We start from the raw sequence: 20,591 nt of genomic DNA, 5'->3' as shown, positions 1-20,591 counted from the left end.
GTTCAGTAGCATGTTGTTAAATATGTTCTGGGGGTATCTAATGTGCTGGATGAGGCCAATGTTTCTTTATCAATTTTCTGTCTCAATGATGTATTCATTGATGTAAGTGAGGCATTAATGTCCCTTACTATTATTGTATTGCTGTCAATTTCTCCCTTTAGGTCTGCTAATATTTGCTTTTGTATATTTAGGTGCTCCTATGTTGAGTGCATAAATATTTACAAATGTTATATTCTCTTGTTGGATTGACACTTTTATCATTATGCAATGCCTTTTTTGGTTGTTGTTTTTGGAGACATTTTTGTTTAAAGCCTATTTTGTTTGATACAAGTACAGATACACTAGCATCCTTTTGGTTTAACTTTGCATGGAACAATGTTTTTTTCATCTCTTCTTTCAGTCTGTGTGTGATCTTTCATCTGAAGTGTGTCTCTTGTAGGCAGCATTTAAGCTCGTGTTTTTTCATCCAGTCATTCTGTATCTTCTGATTAGAGTTTAGTCCATTTACATTTCAAGTAATCATCAACAGGTATGCCCTTATTGCCATTTTTTAAATTATTTTCTGGCTATTTTGTAGTTCCTCTCTGTTCCTTTCTCTCTGTTTACTTCCCTTTCAGTTTGATGGCTCTCTTTGGTATTATGCTTAGATTCCTTTATCATTAACTTTGGTGCATCTACTACCATAGGGTTTTGCTCTGTGGTTATCATGAGGCTCACACAGAACAGCCTACACATATGAGTCTATTTTAAGTTAATACAACTTAAGTTCTACTTCATTCTAAAGCTACATTTTTACTCCCCACCCCACATCTTATGTTTTTGATGTCACATTTGACATCTTTTTATTTTGTGTATTCCTTAATTAATCATTGTGGTTATACTTATTTTTACTACTTTTATCTTGTAACATTCATACTAACCCTATAAATGATTTATCCACTACCTTTATTATATATTTACCTTTACTATTGAGATTTTCACTTACATAGGTTTTCTTGTTACTAATTAGTACCCTACTTTTCAGCTTAAAGAAGTCCCTTTAACATTTTTTTGCAAGGCCATTTTAACCTTTAACTCCTTCAGTTTTTGCTTTTCTGGAAAATTATTTATCTTTATTTCAATTCTGAATGGTAACCTTGCTAGGTAGAGTATTCTTGGTTTGAAGTATTCTCCTTTCAGTGCTTCAAATAAATCATACCACTCTCTTCTTGCCTGCAGGGTTTCTGCTAAAAAATCTGCCGATAGCCTTATAGGAGTTTCCTTGCACATAACAAGTTGTTTTTCTCTGCCTTTAAAAATCTCTTTAACTATTGACATTTTAATTATAGTGTGTGCCTTTGTGTGGATCTGTTTATCTTATTTGAAACTCTGGGCTTCCTGAAGCTGAACATCTGTTTCCTTCCCCAGGTAAGAGAAATTTTCAGCCATTATTTATTCAAATAATTTTTCTGGCTCTTTCTCTTTCTCTCTCCTCCTATGATACAAATGTTATTCCACTTGATATTGTCCCACAGAGCCCTTAAGCTACCTATGCTATTCTTCGGTTTGTTTTTGGTTTTTTTGGTTTTTTTTGGTTTGTGAGTTCCATTGCTCTAGTAGATTATTTACCCTTTCTTCTGCTTCATGTAGGCTGCTATTAAAACCGTCTAGTATATTTTTCAGTTCACTTATTCTATTCTTCAGCTGTGTGACTTCTGTTGGTACTTTATTATATTTTCTGTCTCTTTACTGAAGTTCTCACTGTTCATCCATTTTTCTCCCAAGTTTGGCGAATATCATTAGGACCATTACTTTGAACTTTTTATCTGGTAAATTACTTAATCTTCATTTTATTAAGAAATGTTTTTCCAAGGTTTTATCTTGTTCTTGCATTTGGAACATATTCCTCTATTTCCTCATTTTGCTTGACCTATTCTGTTTGTTTCTATGTATGAAGTGAAATAAGTACTTCTCCTAGTCTTGAAGAAGTGGACTTTTGTAGGAGATAAATCTTATTATTCAGTGTTGTCCTAATTCTTGGTTATGTCACGAATCTTTGTGATTGTCTAAGCATCATGATTTAATCTTGACAAGTTCCAATTGTTGAGGTTGTGCCAAGACCTGTTAGCGTTCTAAAGGTTGGGAGTCTCAGTTAGCACCTAGTTTTGGCTGACTGGAAGCCAAAACCTCAGGCAGCAGCTTTCAAGTATGAAAATATATAGTCCTGTGGGACTCCAGTCATAAATCCTGCTGGCCTCTAGACCAGGTGATCTGGAGATATATCCTGGGTGTCAGTTGCAAAAATCAGAGTTCTAGACAAATGTCTAAGTTCTTTTCTGGGAGGTACCAGCAAGCTACAGCAAGACTGAAGGTGAGTGCAAAGATGCAGTCCACCGGCCCACATTTCCTGAGAGTACCTCTGTAGCCTCCAGGTATACAGCAAACCAGAACCCTGACCCTCAGGCCAAAGCTCTTGGATAAGTAAACAGGCCTTTTTCAAATAAAGACTGGGGATGTGTTCAATCTTATGTGTAGTGCCCTGGGTGTGACAGTCTGCCACAAACTGTCTCTTCAGTTGTTTTACAGTCCCATGGGATCCAAGAGCAGAAGCCTCTATGCAGCAGAGCCAGGCTATTAAGGAACATCCTTTGTGTGGACTGCATATGCCCACTGATTTTAGCAAGGCAGAGGAGAGCAAAGGGTCAGGGCATTCATGACAGCTTTAGTGGGTAAACAGGAAAGTGCAGGGTCTACATGCACCTGCTTGCACCAGCAAAGGAGTGAGAAGGCACAAAATGGCATCCTCTAGCACCTCTGTCCCTTGAGAGAGACCAAACAGGCCTCTGCCCTATGGCAGATGCTATAAAATTAACAAATGAATCTTTACATATAGTCTAGATGCTTTTCGAACTGCTGCTTTTGAGCTGGGCCCCACTTCAAGTGAGTGTATGCAAGCCCTTAAGAGCAGTATCTCAGCTCCCTCCAGCGTTTTAGGTCTCCTAAATTTTAGCCCCATTAGTTTTCAAAGCTGGACATTATGAGGCTCATCTCTAGTGCAGATCCCAAGAGTTAGGATGCCTAATGTGGGACATGAACCCCTTGGTTCTCAGGGAGAAGCTCCAGATTTATGAGATGCCTCTCAATGTGTGTCACCATTCCACAGGTGGGGTTTTTGGTGAGACCATGTCTCTACCTCTCCTACAAATCTCAATGTAGCCTTTTTAAATTGTTCATGGTAAAGAAGCTGTTCAGCCAGTTTTCAGGTATTTTTCAGAGGGAACTGTCCCATATATAGTTATAGATTTGGTGTGTCTATGGAAGATAGGTGAGTTCAGGACCTTCCTATGTTGCCATCTTGGACTGCCCTGCTCCCCAGACATTCATTTCTATATATACACATACTCCTATTTGTGACTGGCAAAGAAAATTTGGGTGAACAAATGTGGCAAGAGTAAGTAGATCAACATGAATATGGAAGAGTGGTTAAATACAGGTGTGTATATATTTTTTACAAACAATAGAAATAATTCATAATAACTGTAGAAAATTTCAAAAGTATAGAAATTTACAAAGAAAGTAAGAGCTGTCCATATCCCCACCAGATATAAACACCAAAACATTTTATGACATACCCCACAAATCTTTTTCTCTTAAATTATTTTCTATAAATTCTTTTATAACTGCATAACATACATAAATAATTATACAGATCTAAAGCACACAAAAAATTCTATCAAATATATAAATATTCCATAAACTGTACATGTTATATAATATAAATGAATACAATATATAATATAAATGAATAAAATAATTGGACTTATTAAAAAATACTACTGTGTAACCCAAATTTTTCACTTAAAGCTATAGGACAATCTCCTTTTAAAATATTTTAATACATTAATTTGAATTAATGCCAAATTGTAAGTTATTTAAACAATTACCATTTTCACTTTTAATATAAACTAATAACACTCTTGCATATATAACCTATGTTCAAAAGTGCATTCCGTATTATTTCTTTAGAATAAATCACCAGTTATAAAATTATTTGGATATAAAGAATGTATAAGAATGTAAAACTCTTTCCAAAACCAATACCCAAAATACATTTACATCCTTGTCACAGTTTGGGTTCTCTGGAAGCAGATGCTAAAATTGAGTTGGCGGTACAAGATATTTCCTAGGAATTAATAGCTGTGAAAGGAAGAGGGGCAGCAGGATTGAACAGAGGAGGTTGATCAGCAGTGTAGGCCCAACATTTATTTATTTATTTATTTTCTTTTTTCAGTGCCTGTTCGTGTTCTTTGTTCTTTTCTCTTTTGATGTGGTCATCTTATTTTTTTTAGGAGTTTATCATGTATTAAAGATATTAAACTTTTTTCTCTCATTGTATTTTGCAAAGAATTACCCAGGTCCACTTACATTGTTAACAGTACAATCTATATCTTGAACACCAATTTTATATGCTATTATAAAGATTTGTTTATCTTATTTTCAAACTTGCTATTTCTTGTAAATAAGAGTATTAATAATTTTTATATGTTTTAACTTGCTACTTTACTCTACTTTCTTATTGCTTCAAATAATTTCTGAATGGCTTCTCATTATTTCTAGGTATGCAAAATTAGTATCTATAAACTTCATCTACTCTTAAGCATCAGTTATTTGGTAACATTCAATTCCAATACGGCCTGGTGTCATAATGAAATGACACACTGGCGAATTCTTGGAGGAAGAAATAAGTGTATTCTGCTTGCCTGAAGGATGTGAATATTTGTTGCTAGTTGGTGAGATTATGATAGGCTGTGGACCCCCAAAATGGCCAGAGCAATGCTTCTGTTTCCACATGCTCTTCTAGGATTTTGCCACTCCTCCATCAAGAGGTGGCAGCACTTTCCCCTCCCTCAACATGGGACAGAAACGCTGTGACAATCTCTACAAATGCACTACTAAATAAATGACCCTAACTTCCAAGGCCAGGTCATCAACTGTGGCCTGGTTTCTACCTGGCTCTTTTTCTTAGGATGCTTACTCTTGGAGCTCCTAAAGAAACTCAGTCCACATAAAAAGGCCACTCATAGGTAGTGTCATCAATAATCACTGGTTAAATGTGCATACAAGATAAAAATACTCTATTTTAATGTTTTTGTCCTTAAATTTTATTTCATCTTATATTACTGTTCTTCTTTATTTCTGTTCAAATGATATACATTTTATCATTAGAAATCTAGTGGGTTCTTTTCACATAGATTTCTTTTATAAAGCATTAATTGGATCTTAATTTCTGACACCATCTAAATATATCTGTCTTTAGTAGGAGAGTATAACTTACATTGACTGCATGATTGCTTTGTTTGAGCTTCATTGTCTTATATAATTTTATAATGTTTTAACATTTTCGTGTACAACTAAATTTATTATTTTTGTTATATTTATTATTACGTATTGATTTTATTTGATGGGGTACTGACATTTCACTCAATCTTTAATTCTTCTAGAAGTTGTATTCAACTTAAAAAAAACACATTTTTCTTTCTATTTCTCTATTTGTGTCAATATGTAAATGATACTCATTGACTTTCAACCCTATATAAAATTCAGTAATTAGTTATCACTTACTATTTATCAAAGCTAGCCACGCTGCTAGGTGTTTTATAAGTAGGTCTCTTGATCTTCATAAAAGTCTTAAGAGATAGGTATTGTTTTTTATATCTATTTATCTTCAGGGAAATTAAGTAATTCGTCAAGATCACAAAAGTTTACTCAATGAGAAAACTGGAATTCAAGTTAAATTTGTCACATTCCTAAACTACAAGTTCTGAATCACTACATATTACTGCTACAATTTACATTTTTCCTTCACCAATGCAACTTCATTTGCTCACTTGGAGAATATCTTATCACACATCCAAACATCACCTCTCCACACATACACAGAATATGAAATTCTCTCTGATTTCCCAAATATGATCAATTGTTCCTTTCTGTGCTTTCACATCACTTGCTGCATAAATCTGTAAATATCTGTCATGATGTTTTGTGACTAGTGGTTGTCCTGCCCGCTTCTTGAACTACATACAAAATTGCACTTACTCTGTTTTCTCGATGTCTGTCATGATCATTTACTCATAATAGGTCATGAGTAAGTCTTATCAAATAAACAAATGAATGGTTGAATATATTGTCCTGTGTAACTGGAAATTCACCACCAAGAGAGGTCTCATATGCCTGTGTTAAAATCGAATTTTATCAGTATTTAATGTATTTCATAAAAGGAAATCCAGACTGAAGCAAATTTATGTTACTAATTATTTAATGCAGATAGTATAGAACTGTCATAATTGTTTCTGTGCTTATGCAGATTGTTTTTGGTGACAAAATTATGGAAAACAGAACATACCGAAGTAAAAGACCAAAATACTCTGATCATCGTGCTGTCAGGATCTTAGTGAATAGTGTTCTAGCAAAAGCAATGCATGTTGACATTCGTATAAAAAAAAAAAAAAAAGAAATTAGGTGCCTAATTCTAAAACCTTAATGGAATTTTAATTTTATTTCAATTTCACTCACCATTAACTGCAGACAGGTTGACTCTTCTTGAAGACACGAGGAGTAGAGTCACTTGAAACAGATGGAACTACTGGAGGGTTCTGAAGGGGAGCAGCAGCAGTTCTTCTATAAAGTCCCACTGTCAAAGATCATTTTCAGTTAATACTACAGGCTCTGCTGTACCACAATGCAATGCTTTCAATTACACTTATAGTGCTTATAATTATAATTATAGTTTATAGTTAAGAGAACAAATGATTCAAAATTATTTTCATTGAAATTACTATCTATTAAAGCAGAAGACCTTATTCAAGAAATTAACCTTTGTATAGAAATATGAACAAAGAGTGATTAAAGAATTGCTCATCATTCACTTCTACTTCAGATATTATCCTATTCAAAAGCATTCTGATTCCCATGCACTCTACACACTGGTAATGAACTAAATTAGTTATACTTAAGTTCTTCATGTATATGATAAACTACTGAGAACAAGAACTCTATTGTCTTATGATACACATTTTACTTTGTTGAAATTAGTGTCCTATAGTTATGAACACAGTAGATCCTCAAATTTCCCAACATATTTTAGTGACAAAAAATGTATTTATCATAGTCAATAAATCAACTGAGAGTTTCATATTTTTGCCTTCCTATAACAAATAAGATTTTATATCATGCTATAAATATATATAAAAAACATACCATAACATTTAGCCTGATTGGCAAATGAAAAGTGGTCCTATTTGAATATTTTCGAAGTAATTAAGCATTAAACAATTAAGGACATTGTCAACTGTAATAAACTGTGAATAAAATTATTTCATTTATAATTAAAGATTATAAATCTTCTCATCTATGTAAGGCTTCTGTATATTTGTTGCCTTTTCCCTACAAAATACAATACAGTTTTTTTAAAGTTGGGTCAGTGAAACTTAGAAGCTCATATGCTATTTTTTTAAATTAAATAATAATGTGATGTAAAGCAGTGTTTTCACAAAACTTTTAAAGTTTATTAGTTAACAATCTTCTGACATACATATTTTTGCAGTTTTTTTTTTCAGAAAATCATAATGAATGAAAAGCAGTATCACCCATAGTCTTAACACGGAGTAATAAATACCACTTTTTTTTACTGTAAGATATATTTAAAGACATTTAAGATATATATAAATCAACTTTTATTTTTCCACAAAAATGTTGAGAACATTAGTTTTTAAATAAGCATACATTTTTAAAGTTTAATTAAAGTTCCCAAAGTTCTCACCTTGATTTACTATATGATTTTAGTTGAAGTTATTTATAATTTTGGTTCTTAAACTTCTAAAATATCATATTTAATCTCCCTAATTATTTAAGCAATAAACATATATTTGGGAAAATACAGAAAACATGAAGAGTTTGCAAACTAAAAATTTAATTGTTATTTGATATTGAAGGCTTTGACTATAAATAATTCTGTAATTTTTTTAACAGAAACATCTCCATGTCTATATTCCAAAAGACAAAGAAAATGATGCCGTCAAAATTACTGAATAAAAAACTGAAGCACTAAAATTAACAGGTCCAAAAAAATTAACAGGTACAAACCTGTAGATATCACACAAATAAAGGTAAACTTTTGGAATAGGAAAAGCAATATTTAAGTGTATAGTGTTCTGTATAGTGCTCTCTATATTGAGCCACTATGGTATGGCTTTAATGAATGCCTGAATATATTCTATTAGCTTTCTGCTAAACTTCTGGGAGATGGGGTGAGGTGAATCTTTCATAGGGAATGCCTCCTGATAGGTAATACTGACTTCCCAGAAGTCATGACTCCCCAGAACAATGTTTGTTCATTAAAGATTGTAGATACATATATACATAATGCACGCATGTATAAATGCAGATACATATAAATACAAACATAAAGACTTTATAATCTCCCTCTTTAAATCATTCCAAGACTTAATTTTTTGATGGTAAAGAATTTTATTTTTTCTTATGCTGAAGTAAGAATTTGCACACTTAAATTCAGGTATTGTCCTCTTATTTCCCAAGAACCTAGATCTTTTATACATTAAGACATAGGTTAGATATAGATAAAACCACAAAGGAAGCAAATTTTGTCTTTCATCTTTTCTTTTCTCATTTTTGGCTTACTCTTTTTTCTTCTCATATCCAAGAAATTCCCAAAACCTTTCCCCAACCACTAATGTGCAGAACAGATATCAGCATCCATGCTTTAAGGCCCTTCTAACTCCAAGAAGCTATTCTTTTCCTTTGTTTGTTTTGGTATAATAACATGCAATGATACGTTAATTTCAGGTTTATAACTTCGTGATTTGACAAGTTTATATATTATGCTACGTTCACCATAAATATTGCCACCATCTGTCCCTTTACAACACTATTACAATATTACTGACTGTATTCCTTATACTCTGCTTTCTACTCCCATGATTTACTAATTCCATAACTGGAGGCCCGTATCTCCCTTTCCCCTTCTTCCATTTTGTCCAACCTCTCACCTCCTTCTCCTCAGGCAAGCATCTATTTGTTCTCTGTATTTGTAGTTCTGATTCTGCTTTTTGTTCATTTATTCATTTTTTTATTCTACTTATATATGTAGAATCATATGGTATTGTCTTTCTCAGTCTGACTTATTTCACTTAGCATCATCTCTTCTAGGTCCATCCATATTGTCTCAAATATCATGATCTTACCTTTTTTATGGCTGTGTAATATTTCATAGTGTGTGTATATGTATATATACATATATATAATATATATCACTTCTTTCTTACCCCCTTTCTATTGGTGGACACTTTGGTTGCTTCCATATCTTGGTTATTGTAAATAATGCTACAATACGCATAGGAATGCATATATATCACATATATTTTCAAGTTAGTGTTTTTGTTTTCTCTGGGTAAATACCCAATAGTGGTATTATTGTATCATAGAGTAGTTCTATTTTTAATATTTTGAGGAACCTCCACACTGTTTTCCACCATGGCTATACCAACTTACATTCCCACCAACAGTGCACAAGGGTTCCTTTCTCACCACATCTTGTCAATGCTTGTTGTTTCTTCTTGATTTTAGCCATCCTACCAGGTGTGAAGTGGTATCTCATTGTGGTTTTGATTTGCATTTTCCTGTTGATGAGTGATGTTGAGCATCTTTTCATGTGTCTGTTGATCATCTGTAAGTCTTCTTTTGGAAAAATGTTTATTCAGGTCTTCTGCCCATGTTTTTATGGATTGTTTGTGTTTTGGGTATTGAGTTATATAAGTTCTTTACATAGTTTGGTTGTTAACTTCTTATTAGATATATCATTTTCAAATATCTTCTCCCATTCAGTCAGTTGTCTTTTTGTTTTCTAGATGATTTCCTATGTTGTGCAAAAGCTTTTTAATTTAATATAGTCCCAATAGTTCATTTTTGCTTTTATTTCCATTGCCTTAGATGAGCCATTTAGAAAAATGTTTCTATGACTGATGTCAGAGAAATTACTATTTTCTCTTTTAGAATTTTAGGATTTCAAGTTTCATGTTTAGGTCTTCAATCCATTTTTAGTTTATTTTTGTGTATGATGTTAGAGAGTAGTCCAATTTCATTCTTTTATATGTAGCTGTCCAGTTTTCCCGGCACCATTTATTGAAAAGACACATTGTATATTTTTGCCTCCTTTGTCATAGATTAATTGACCATGTAAATGTGGGTTTATTTCTAGGATCTCTATTCTGATCCATTGTTCCATGTTTTTTTTTTTTTTTTTTTTTGTAATGCTAGTACTATACTGTTTTGAGAACTACAGCTTTGTAGTATATCTTGAAATCTGGAATTATGACAGCTCCAGCTTTGTTCTTTTTTCTCAGGATTGCTTTGGCAATTAGGGGTCTCCTCTGGTTCCATACAGATTTTAGTATTATCTTTTTTAGTTTTGTGGAAAATGATATCTATCCCAAACACTTTATACACATCTCGCATGAGACTCAAAACGATTTTTGAACTATATATTAGCTTCAATTTATAAATAGAAAAAAAAAAGAAGCTCAAAGGATTTTAACTGTTCAAGGTCATATAAATGATTAGTAAATAGTGAAGCTATTATTTGAATCCCAGTTTCTGTGATTCTAGATCTGTACTTATAAACACTCTACCATATTGATGTTTTTTGAAAATATACCACGATCTGCCTATCTACATTTCTGTCCTTTCTCAAAGCATTTCTTTCTGAGTTACATTTTCTTGTTCTTTCCCTTTGTTATGAAATTAATTAGTGGCTCTAATACAGAATTAGTGAATTCTGAAAACCAAATAAATTCTGTTCCAAGGAGTAAACTTAATGATAAAAGTTGGGGCACAATGATAATCTATTTAGAAAGTAATGATTTTGAATATACTTGAAACTGTAACATAAAGATCACTGTTTAGTCTGGCTTCATACAGGTCCAAGTAACAATAACACTTCCCTCAAACACCTGTTTCCTCAAATCACATTGTAAGCCAGATGCCTGAGCCAAAGAATTTAAGGCAGTGTCCAAGGCCCTAAGAGAAAAGAGCAGAGGGCCAAATTGAAGCAGACAAAAAGAGCCTCAGTTATACCTATGTGGACTCAAGTTCAGGAGCCCAGTAGACCTGCAAAGGACTTACAACATGGGGGAACATAATGCCATAATTGGGAAAGGAAGCTTTAACTAATACACCCACAGATACAAATGTGCGCTCACTGAAAGATGAATGTCAAAGAAAAGTAGGTAATTACCCAAAGCAAGCGAGATGTTAACCTAAACTAAGAAGTCAGGATCGGGAACTACAAAAATGATGAGAACAAAGGAATGAGGGCTCTAAACTATTCATCTGAGTTGAAGTCTTGAGGAATCTAAAATAATGAGGAGTCAAAACATAAAGTCAGACAGATAGACTTGCACAAGGGGAATAAACTATTTGTACTACACTGTTACAGCACTCCATGTACTCTTGATCAGCTTTTGATGCATAACATACCATATCAAAACGTAACGGCTTAAAATAACATGCACGCATTATTCCTTACATTCTGTGGATTCATCTGGCAATTCTTTCGGTCATGGCTAGCTGAATGGGACTGAATGGCCTAGTGCAGCTTTACTTATTGGCTGTGATTTCTGGGACAGCAATTTTCTCATTCTCTTTCATCACACAGTGGGAGAAGGGTTTCTAGCAGCAAGAGAAGTTTAGTGACAAGGGGCCTCTGTTTGCATTACATCTGCTAATGTCCCACTGGCAAAAACAAGTTGGTTGGCCAGACTCAGATTCAAATGGGACAAGCAATGTCCCATAGCAAAAGAGTGTACATGTAGGGATGGGAGACATTTGTGGTTGTTTTGGAATCTAACAAAACATTCTAGAGCTAAAAGCAAAATTCACCTAGATTCTAATTATTTTTCCAACCAGTGTTAAGAAATAAGGAACTTAACATAAAGAATATATATACTATTTATTTCCTCAGTTTTGTTGGGTTTTGCAGGAACCTTCTAACTTCAGAACCAGGGTCACCACTTGAACATAAAGATTCACAAAATCATTCAGCTAGAAGGCAGAGAATGGTTACCAAAGTCTCCAGATATGTGCCACAACTTGAGAATTGCATAAGACATTACTATTAGATTGGAAATAATTCCAAGTCTGTTTTACAGATCAAGTAACTCACAGAGTCAGTCATGAAAAAGTACCTTCTTTAGAATTGGGCTCAATTTATAGGCATATTTCTGAATTATTTTCCAAAATATGCATGCTAATATTTCTTTTAAAGATCCAAAAGTAATCATATTATGCTGCTAAAGATACAGACCATTATGGGATAGTATTGTCTTAGTGTTTACTCATTTATTTTACTAAATATATTTTACAAAGTGATGATAATGTCTTTAGATAGGAAATACTGTTCTCTTTACTTTGAGGATAATTTGTTGGAATCTTCAGTCATTTGATGACTTCAACAATGCCTTGCACATAATCAGTTACAATCTTAACCACCGTATCATCTCCATTATTGGACTGGTGGAGTAGATGTCACAGTTTAGCACTTATTTTAAATTTATATGTAAAATGTTCTGCACTAAGGACTTTTAGCATTCTATAAGAATATTCAGTTTGCATAATAGTAGCTTACAAATGCAGTTTTCTCTGCATCACTAAAAGGTAAATAACATCATTTGATTTCAATTAAATAAAGTGACACTAAAATCTTTGTAAGCAAAAATATAACAATAAAAATACATTAGGATGGAAATTAATAGGCAAACCATAACTTATGCTTTAGGATGCACTATAACGAGTGTCAGCTGCTGCAACTGCATTTCTTAAAATACAAAACAAGCTTTATTCACTAAATTCATGACAGAAAGGAATCCTGAAAAATTACAGTTCTTTATAATGTCTAACTCCAATATGCTTCCAACTAGGTAAGAGTTTGATTCAGATCAGGATTCAGAAAATATATAACACCTGGAAAGCAGATACATGCTAGGTAGCAGGTATTGTTATATGAGAATGAAGTGATTAGATCTCTAAATTACTCACTGTTTAATTCAACTCAATTAAATATATTCTCCAAACACCTCTGGTATTTTCAACAATTTTCCTTGGTTATTGTAAGAAACAGAAAGTCAAGAAAGAGTTGTCATACTAAACTGGCCCAATCTTATATTATTCAGTCTTTTAGGGAAAGGGTATTTCTAACCCTTCCTCAGAATCTGTGTCCCTATTTTAAAACTCTATGCAATTCTGAGACAGGTACCATGTGGTCCCAGAGTCATCTACCCTGATAGATTCTGTCCTTCCTCTCATCAATGTGATCCTGAGGACTTGGAAGCTCTCTGTTGAGTTCAAGCTCTACCTAGGGCACTAAGATATTCCTTTGAGGTTGCTAGTGGTCTCACTTGCCTAAATGGCTCTTGTAGCCATTTCTTCTCTGCAAATGTTGCTGGCCCTCTGGCTTCCCTGCTGGCAACTAGGGACATGTACCCTCTATTCTGAGACTCCAAAACTTCTCCATTCTCAACATCTTCCTTCACACTTGGCTGGAAAAACTCTTTCTAGTTTTAGTGAAATCTTTTCCTCTGTGTATTTATGATCAAGGTATTTTATCTATGTCTCAATATTCTCACATATGTAGTATTAGGAAGATTCACAGGAGCTTTCTGTAATCCATATTTTCCCAAACTCACTCAAAACAATAAGCACAAATCTGACCATTTACTTATATAGAATGGGTTGGGGATGGGAGTGGTAAAGAAAAAAAACAGGGATGAAATATCTAAAATATAATACCATACATACACTTAGCTTTCTGTGTAGTAGTAAGACTTAGAAATGATACATGCAAAATTTCTGGCATATTCTAGAGTTGCTCTAATGCTCCCTGCCCCTCCTCCTCCCCCCTACCCCTCTTCCTCTTCTTCCTCCTCCCCCCTTCCTTCTTCCTCTTCTCCTTGTTCAGACACATGCAAAATTAGATTTCTGATATCCCTATTTCAATTTTTTGAAAAAAGATTATTAACTACCCTGATACATATATCATATAGAAGATGTTGACGACCTATGGACTAATAATAAGGAGAACTTGATTTAGCAGTAGTAAGCTACTACTACTTTGAAGATGCAATAAATATTTTAATCCCAATGATTATGAATCAAATTTAAGTCTGAATAATGATCAAAGTTGCTGACATATTTCCCAATAAGCAATCTCCCCACATTTCTATTGATATTTTCTTATACCCTTCAATTATCACTAGGCTGTTGACTTATAGAGTACATAATGATATTGTTATATATTGTTCTGACTAATCCTTAATGGGACTGTGGTGTTTTCCCTTAATGGGACTATAATAAAAATTGGCTCCACCTTTCTCTAGAAGCACTTTTTTTTTCATAGAGGTTTATATAATTTACAGTCCATGACTCAAGAATACATGTACCCACCTTCTGAGAGGAAATACAGGAAAGATCAAGATTTTATGGCCTTGAGAAACCTGAAATGGTGTTTAAAGAGCAGGAGGCATCATGAAACAGCTCCAAGGAACAGATTTTCCAATAAAGGATTTTACATATTTAAAAAATGGCCCACTGTTAAGGCCATTAACTATTTTAACATTATATGAAGTGAGATAGTGGTGTGTTTTCTACCGTCTAAAAAACGAGAAAGAGGCTGAGTCACAGGGTGAAAATTTTATGGGTTGTGACAGCAATGGCCCACCAGGAGCCATACGGGGAGATGTGGTCATTTTCAGAATGCACTGTGGAAGGCCAATCCTTTGCCACCAGCTTCAGTATCAACAGGCCTCTAGTAGTTGGCATCACTGAGCCTCCAACCTCTTGAGTCACAATCCTATCCAGGTCAGCATAAGGCTTAGAGGAAGTAGAAGATATTTCTGGGTTACAAATCTAAGTCAGAGGGCCAAAGTCGGCCGGGGTGGGGGGGGGAGTGGTTTGCTCACTTTAACTTGTAGTAAACTATCAATTAATAATGCAACCCAACAGCTGTCAGATACTGATTCTAAACATGTTAGGAATGATTTATCCAATGGAGCAGATAAGGAGTAAAAACAATGGATGAAAGTGTTTATTCTAGCACTTTCTCTACCCCTTTGAATACAGTGGATAGGAACAGAGTCATAGAAAGGGGTTTTATACGTCTACCCTTAAAATATTGGTAATTGGGCAAATATAGGAAAAATATAACCCATAATCTTTTGAAGGGTCCAATATTTTTGAGAATGGTTACTCTGAGTCTGATCTTATTACTGTAAGAGAGGGAAGAAGCAGTATAAATTTGATTAAGGCAGTAGTAGTAAGGAGAGAAAGTAGATGAATTCTAGATATCATCCTTGGTAGATGATTTTATTAATTACTGGCTAAGATCCTGTGTTAGAAGATAAAGATAAAGGAGTAAAAAAATAATCTCTAGTTTCCAGAATGAGTGGGTAGGTAGACAATGAAGTCAGATGGGAAGCAATGAAAGATCAGAAGATTGCAGAGAATTTTTTTGTAGCTTGATTAAAGATGTGGTTACTAGCTATTTCTACTTACATATCTCAATGACATTTCAAGTCCAACATATACAATATTAAGCGTTAAATGTTTGTGTCCCCTCAAAATTCGTATGCTGAAGTCCTAACCCCATAATGTGCTGGTACTAGGCGGTGGGGACTTTAGTAGGTAACTAGGTTTAGATGAATTCATGAAAATGGAGCCCCTACAATGGAATTAGTGCCATTAATAAGAAAAGGAAGAAACATCAGAGCTTCCTCTTCTACCATGTGAGGATACAGCAAAAAGGCAATTGTTTGCAGGCCAGGAAAAGGGACCTCATCAGAACTCAACCATGATGGCACCATGATCCAAACTCCAGAACTGTGAGAAATCAATGTTTCTTGTTTAAGTTACTCAGTCTCTGGTAATTTGTTTTAGCAGCCTCAGCTAAGACAATCATTTTCTACTACTATCTCTCTGCTAGCAATCCCCTACTATGTATATATCAAGCATAGATTTTTCTTCTGAGATTCAGCTTTGATTTTAAGCTTGATATATATATATATATATATATATATATATATATATATATATATATATATATATATATATATATACACACACACATTTGGGAATTACTGGCACATAGACAGTAAATAAATTTGTACAAATGTATAAAATCACCCTAGAAGAGTGTAGAGTAAGTAAAGGATGAAAGAAATTTGAGAAAGAACATGAAATCTAGAAAATAGTACTTATAAGATGTCAACAGTATCTAGCTGGACAGCTGATTTGAATTCACTGCTTTCCTTTTCCCAGCTCTGTAGGAAGACCATTTTATACATTGTTTCAATTAACCCCTAGCAGTGATATCCGTAATAAGGGTATATGGACACAGAGTACACTCAAACATTTAGTGGGAATGATGTCTAACATAAAAAAAAAATTTTTCAAGCAATCATCTCTGTATTATTGTCTTCAGATTTCGGTAAAGGCATAAATAAGAGAGACCGGTAAATATTTGCACTATCTGTAAAAGTCTTTTATACTTTCTGGAAGTCAGAAATTTCCACATTTATAAAACATCTGAGGGGCAGGCGAAGCAGACATTCAGATTGATTACAAGGCTTTTCAGATTTTAAATGTCAGTGCTTTTAAGCTATTCCTAATCTCTCTTGAATCAAATAAATGAATAATAAATATTTGTAAGCTTTTTAATGCATACCCTTACTAAAGCCATGCATTCATTTAATAGAACTATGTATTTATAATGCTTACAATTGATCAGAGCGAGTATTATGGACAATCTCCTTTCTCTGCATTCTATCATATTTTATAACGTGTTTAACATTTTAAATAATTCCTTTACATGTCTGTGTTTCCTGAAAGACTATGAGCTCATTAAAGATTAAGAACATACCTTACTTATCTTGCATATACAGAGCTTAGGAAAGAACATTAAGATATATCAGAACTTAATGAGTGATGTTTTAAATAACTTTCCATATTTATAAAAATAATTTTTTTCTGCACATGTGAGAGAGAGCATGAACATGCAGGAAGGAGCAGAGGGAGAGGGAGAGAGAGAATCTTAAGCAGGCTCCATGCATAGCATGCAGTCCAATGTGGGGCTTGATCTCAGGACACTGAGATCATGACCTGAGCAGAAATCAAGGGTTGAACACTTAACTGACTGAGCCACCTAGATGCCCCTATAAAAATAATTTTTAAATTATTTTGTGAGGGGTTAAAATACAATACTTGCCAGTAGATATTTTCTTTGAGATCAAGATTTATGGTCAAAAAGCATGGGTCCTGGAGGCAGATTCAAGTTCACATCCTCACTATATATTAGTTTGCTCTATTTTTATTTCCCTCCTATTTAATCTCTGATTCCATGGTTTATTATATAACCAAGTTGCCTCCAGAGCCTCAATGTTTCTTACCCTTCCTTCTGTCCATGGTACTTACCAGTTAAAATCCCACCCCTAGATAAACCCAAGGAGCCCTCTCTTTATGCCTGTACTCCTGGAAGATGCTGGAGAGAAATCACCCAACCAGGCTCAGGTTTTAACTCTTAATGACCAAAAACTTCAAATGTACACTCGATATTTACAGGAATTCTACTATGTTTATCTAATAAACTTGATGTCCTGTTCACTAATATTATATCATAATATCTCTCTCCTCAACCTGAGAAAAATCATCAGATGCTAAATACTTTATCTTTACACTATCAAATCTACAATGAACCAGCATGAAAAGCTCAATTTTAAATAACTTAATGAACTCTCCACAAAAATGTTCTTCAGAGGGATATGATGGGAGAAACATTCTCCAACTAGAAAATGTTACCAGTTTTTCCATTCACCTTCCCTTCAAAATTCCAGGCCTGCCAGTACCTGCAAAACTTTTGTATACAATCTTACTCTAATCAACAGGACAATTGATTTCTATAAATCAACATAACAAACAGTACAACATTAGCTAATGTTGAAATGGTAAGGCTTGAAAGAATGCCTTCACCTTGGAGCTGATACAGTCTACCAACCTAGTTTTTAATCTTCATCTGTCTACATCAAACTTGGTGTACTTCACCTGGCTCATCCACAACTAAAAAAGTCTGAATGACAACTAAGTACCAGGTATTGTTATAGAAGATGGAGTAACAGCAACAAACAAAAATATAAAGTCCACACTCATGAAAATTATATTCTAGGGGCGCCTGGGTGGCACAGCGGTTAAGCGTCTGCCTTCGGCTCAGGGCGTGATCCCGGCGATCCGGGATCGAGCCCCACATCAGGCTCTTCCACTGTGAGCCTGCTTCTTCCTCTCCCACTCCCCCTGCTTGTGTTCCCTCTCTCGCTGGCTGTCTCTATCTCTGTCGAATAAATAAATAAAATCTTTAAAAAAAAAAATTATATTCTAGTGCGAAGAGCTATACAAACAAGTATACAAACACGTATATAGACAGGTCATAGAATGACAACTGCTAGAAAGAAAAATAATAATAAAGGAAATACAGGAATAAAGAGGGCCAAGTGGTTGGGACTCCTCTTTTCATAGGGTTGGTAAATAAACCCTCATTAATAAAATTATATTTGAGGACACTCCTAATGAAAGTTATAGCTTAAGCCATGCACGTGCGAGAAGGTGTTTCCCATGGAGGGGGCAGCAAGTGCTGTGGGCCTGAGTTAGTGTGTTAGAGAAACTAAGGAAGGCCATAAAACTAGGAGCTGAAAAATCAGGAAGAGTGCCAGGAGGAGAGATCAGAGAAATAGTTAAGGCCCATCTAGGTTTCTGTATCCAGCATAAAAACTTCTTTTTTTCCTAAGGAGTGAAATAATCTGACTTCTGTTTTTAATATAATAGGAACAGCAGATTAGAAAGCTATAGCAATAATTCAACCACTGATGATTGCGGCTTGGCTGGGATTGGTCATAAAGTGGGCTAAATCCTAGATATGCTTTGGTAATGTGAGGTAAGAGTGAAAGAGAGAATTGGGGGATGACTCTGAAGAATTGTTACAAGGAAATAGATGAGAACTGTCACAAGGAAAGCAGACTTTAGAGACAAATCATGCTTGTTTTAGAAGTGTGATGGGATGCCTGGATGGCTCTGTTGGTTAAGCATCCGACTCTTGATCTCAGCTCAAGTCTTGATGTTAGTTAGGGTCGTGAGATTGAGCCCTGCACTGAACTCCACACTGGGCATGGAGCCTACTTAAATAATAATAATAACAATAATAATAATAGAAATATTAAGTGTGAGATAATAATAATAATAGAAATATTAAGTGTGAGATTCCTGATTTACTATCAAATAGAGATGTCCAATAGATTATTCACTAAAGGCATCTGGAATGAAGGGAAAGGTTTGGACTAGAGATCATGGCTGGCATGTGAAGTTATGAACCTCCATGAGCTCACTTAGTGAATTTCATTAGAGAGGGAACAAGGTCCAAGGACTGACATCTATCTAGCACCTCCCAATATTTAGAGGTCAGGGAGATGAACAACATATAGAAAAAGAGATATAGAAGGAAAAGTCAGAGACATAGGGGACAAAACAGTCACAGATAGTGTTAATGAATCCAGAAGAAAATGCTTCAAGAAAGAAGGAAGAGTCAGTTTTTCAAATGCTGGAGATTGGTCAATTAACATGATGACTGAGCCTTGCCCATTGGATTTAGCAATGTGGCAGCCACTGGAGGCATTAAGAGTTGTTTAGTGAGGCAATTAGCATGAAAACCTAATTGGACAGAGTTCAAATGAGAAGGAAAGGAGAGATCTTGAATGTAAAGGGATCCCTTGGGGTTAGAGGGAGTCTACCTTTATGCAAGCCCAGGGGCCTCCATCAGAAGTCAAGATGAAATCCATGCACCATAGGAAAATACACACTCTTCAGGGCCCCTTTGGAAGTGGTTAAGATAGTGCCAAATCACCAAAAATGCCTGCCACTCTGGAGGACTTTAGGCCTCTGTCAGCAGAAGTCTGGGAAAACCTCTCCTCAGTTGATGTCCACAGTCCCTTCCCCACTATTGGTCCTGGAATCACTAGGATAAATTTCTGTTCATGTTAGTCACCACAAGAACCCTAGGAGTCGCCAGTCATCCTTGATCTCCTGAGACCCTAATCCCCATACAGAGGTGCATGTTGTCTTTCATTCCACCTTCCAACCCACTATATCTCCTGAAACTCATCCACTGTGTCCTCTGGCATTCCATATCCGTCAAGAGCAAAATCTATAGCTGAAAAAACAATTTTTCTATGGCAAAAACAAATCATTATTTGTGTGTAAAATCTCCTTTTGCTTTCTTATTCAAAAGAAAGCCCAAATCTCCCTTAATAACACTGTTTCCCCTGCAGCTCTCATGACCATTTTCTCGCTCATGCTCCTCACACCATCAGGCTGAGAGGATGGCTATGTGTCCTCATTGTTCTTCATATTCATTCCCAGCTGAGACTTCCTTTCAATTCCCCAGAACATCCACTTTTGTTACCATGCCATCAGATCCTAACTACACACTCTACTATATCCTCCTTGTTACA

At 34.8% G+C, this 20,591-nt stretch overlaps 1 long non-coding RNA gene across 1 annotated transcript in view; it reads right to left on the bottom strand.

Moving 5' to 3' along the window:
* Positions 1-20,591, bottom strand: part of LOC123799403 (uncharacterized) — a 296,779-nt gene that overhangs the window by 208,129 nt on the left and 68,059 nt on the right. Inside the window, exon 3 of the long non-coding RNA XR_006781607.2 lies at positions 6,553-6,670. This is a non-coding gene — a long non-coding RNA (uncharacterized LOC123799403). The remainder of the gene's footprint in view (positions 1-6,552; positions 6,671-20,591) is intronic.

The sequence above is a fragment of the Ursus americanus genome, chromosome 27 (assembly GCF_024610735.1).
Source record: "Ursus americanus isolate L20-20 chromosome 27, mUrsAme1.1.p, whole genome shotgun sequence".
Taxonomy (NCBI): domain Eukaryota; kingdom Metazoa; phylum Chordata; class Mammalia; order Carnivora; family Ursidae; genus Ursus; species Ursus americanus.
The sequence above is the reverse complement of the archived record's forward strand: the minus strand, read 5'-3'. Positions and strand labels throughout refer to the sequence as shown.